The sequence below is a fragment of the Melozone crissalis genome, unplaced genomic scaffold, assembly GCF_028551555.1.
Source record: "Melozone crissalis strain CALT ecotype California unplaced genomic scaffold, PUWL_Pcris_2 ptg000104l_1, whole genome shotgun sequence".
NCBI classification, from domain to species: domain Eukaryota; kingdom Metazoa; phylum Chordata; class Aves; order Passeriformes; family Passerellidae; genus Melozone; species Melozone crissalis.
Genome location: NW_026535881.1, coordinates 571,949 through 575,333, shown reverse-complemented (window position 1 = coordinate 575,333; position 3,385 = coordinate 571,949).

Genomic DNA, 3,385 nt, shown 5'->3' with positions numbered 1-3,385 from the left:
CCTGTACTGTATTCCTTTGTTTTTATGGGGCCCTGAAGTGTCACAATGGTGCCTTGGTTCTGTGGGGCTCCACACTGCCACAATGGCTCCTTGATTACAAGAAGACCTGAAATGTCACAATGGACCCCTTGTTCGATGGGATCCCACAGTGTCACAGTGGCTCCCAGGTTTCACAATGGTCCCACTGATTCCAAGAGGCCTTGCAGTGTCACAATGGTCTCCATGGTTCCCCAGGCCCCACAATGTCACAGGACTCCTCTGTTCCATGAGCCCTGCAATGTCACAATGGACCTTTAGACCCTGGAGGTTTGCAGTGTCACAATGGTCTCATTTTGGCTCCACAGTCTCACAATGGTCCATGGATGACAGAAGGCCCTGCAATGTCACAATAGACCTTTGGCTCCTTACAGCCCTGCAGTGTCACAAAGGCCTCTTGGTTTCACCAGGCCCCATAGTATCAAAATAGTCCTCTTGATTCTGTGGTGACCCCCAGGGTCACAATGGTCTCACTGGTTCCATGAGGCCTCACAGTGTCACAATGCTTTGCTTATTCCATGGATCCTCATAGTGTCACAATGATCTCCATGATTCCATGAGTCCCCTCAGTGTAACAATGATCTTCTTGGCTCCATGGTGCCCCACAGTATCACAATGGCCCCTGGGTTCCATGAGGCTGTGAAGTGTCAAAATGGCCTCTCCATGATTACATAAGGACTTGCAATGTCACAATGGACCTTTGGCTCCATGGGGTCTTGCTGTATCAGAATGATCCCTACATTCCATGGAGCCACACAGAGTCAGCATGATCCCCTTGGTTTCATTAGGCCCAGCAATGTCCCAGTGCTCTCCATGATTCCATGAGGCCCCACAGTGTCACAATGGTCCCTTGGTCTCACAAGGCCCCACAGTGTCACAGTTGTCCCTTGGTTCCATGGGCCCTGTGCTGCTGCATTACCCCTTCCCTTTCTCAGGCCGCCCTGCCAGCTGAGAAATGCTCCTTGGGCCTCGCCCTTGGCCAACAGCCCCTGGGCTCAGCTCCTCTGAGCAGCTCATCACAAACACTGTCTGCTCCAGGCACTGCTGCTGCCCAACCAGCTCCTGGTTCCTTTAGCAGCAGCCCTGGGAACTGTTTTTGTTCCCTCAGTGGCACAACATCCCTGTTCTCACACTGCCAAAGAAAGCTGTTGATGCCAAGTGCAGCCAGGATGAACCATTGCTGGGACTGCAGCCCCTCTCTTGGGGCCCTGCAAACAGTGCTCCAAAAGGAGCCCTTGGAGCTCTCCTGGGCCAGCGACTCCCTCTGAGTGGGGCCTCTCCCAGCCGGGAACTCTCCCGTTTGCTGCACTCGGGGATCCTGAACAACGACGGAGCCTGGGCTGATCCCCACACTCCTCCAGGCTCAATCCTTTGCCCTTTGCTGGGGTAATGCCAAAGGATCCACAGGGAGCATTCCCTGCCCTCAGGGGAATTGCTTACGGGTGCCTTGCACTGACTCTTTGTGTCAGTGTGCACACAGGAGTGCCTGTGCTGGGGAAATGTAGCAGAAATGCTGCTTTCTGAGGGGCTTGAGTGCCTTGGACAGCTGAGTCAGTCAGGCCTGTAAGTAAGGTTACATCATGACAAATAAGTTAAGTTAAATGGTATTAAGAGGGGTTTTTCTTTTGCAAAGTTTACTATGTTATAAGCTAAGTTTAATATTTTTTAATGTTATTCCACTATTAAATCCTTAAGTCATTGTTTGTAAGTGAGGTTAAATGCTGTTAAGCTCTGTTCTTTTCCTAAATTGTGAAGTTGAAGGTATCAGTTAAGGTTAAGGTATCAGTGAAGTCCTGTTAAGTTTGACCGCTGTCAAGCTTTTATTTCTTTATTCATTTTATCCTTGCCCTCACTGTCCTTGTGTCTCACACACACTGGGACAGTTCTCAGCTCATTTCTGTTTGATTGCCTGGATTCTGTTTGGTTTTGTTGCTGCTTTGTTTCTTTGGTGGGCCTCAAGTGTCCAGTCAGGAGCAGAGTGACTCTTGCTGAGGAGCTTTGTGCTGCTGCACCTTAATATTAAATCTGGTTTTTGCTACTCCCTTGCCAGGGATTTTTCAGCACTCTCAAGCCCTCGTTGGTAGCAGGGTGAAGGAGCCCTGGCCCAGGCTCTGGCCCTGGGGGACACGGGCACACTGCTGGGGGGTCTCTGTCCCCCTGTGCCACCCCCAGGGCCCCGGCCCCCTGTCCCCGTGTCAGGCTCTGGGGTCGATCTCGTGGAACATCCTCTGGGGGAGGCTGCGGGGCCGGGGGCAGGGGGACCTGGGGGGACAGGGGACCCTGCCGTGCACGAGCAGGGTTGGACTGCTCTGCGGGAAGCTGTGAGGGGGGCTGGGGCAGAGTGACCTCCCCAGTGACCTCATACTACCTCCTGTGATGTCACACAGCCCCTGTGATGTCACAGCCCCTATGATGCCACACAGCTGTTTTGCAATGTCACACAGCCACCATTGATGTCACAGCCCACTCTGGGTTGTCACACAGCCCCTGTGATCTCACACAGCTAACTATGAGATGTCACCCTATGATGTGCTACATCTGCTCTGTGATGTCACAGAAGTCTCTGTGATGTCGCAACCTGCTCTATGATGTTACACAGCCACCTAGTGATGTCACAGCCCACTCTCTGATGTCACAGAGCCACCCTCGATGATGGCAGAGTCTGCTCTATTACCTCACACTATGATGTCACAGACAGCTTTGTGACATCACAAACCCCTCAGTGATGCCACGAGACCTTTTCTGTGATGTCATACTGGCACTCTTTAATGTCACAGCACATACTTTGAACCTCACAGCCAGCTCTATGATGTCATCCAGCCATGCCATGGTGCCACAGCCTGCTCTGGGATGTCACAGAATCCCCTCTATGATGCTGTAGCTGCTCAGTGACTTCCACAACAAACTCTCTGATGTCATAGACCAATCTGTTGACTTCAAAATTGCTTCCTAGAGCACTATATTCTAATAATTGATAAAGCTCCTGAACTGTGGAGTAAATAACTGGAGTTAAAATCTTTCTGTCCGATCATGATCAGAATCAATCAGAGCTGTATTTATATAAATATATCTGGTATTCCATCATTAATCCTGTGCGACAAATTGGGTTAAAGTTCAATTCCAGCTGTCCAATCTTTTACACATAAACCTTTGACAAATTCTTGGGCTGGGATTGGATCCAGCTGTTGCCAGTCTCCTCTCTTAGAAGAAATTTTAGCAGTCTAGGAGCCCTGCAAGGGTTTGAGGATCCATGGTGGCTGTTGGGTGTACTTTCTGCACCTCACGTCTCAGCAGGAGTTTCTCCAATAAAGAAATAAAGCTTTTGCCTGATGCTCCCACTGTGCCCATG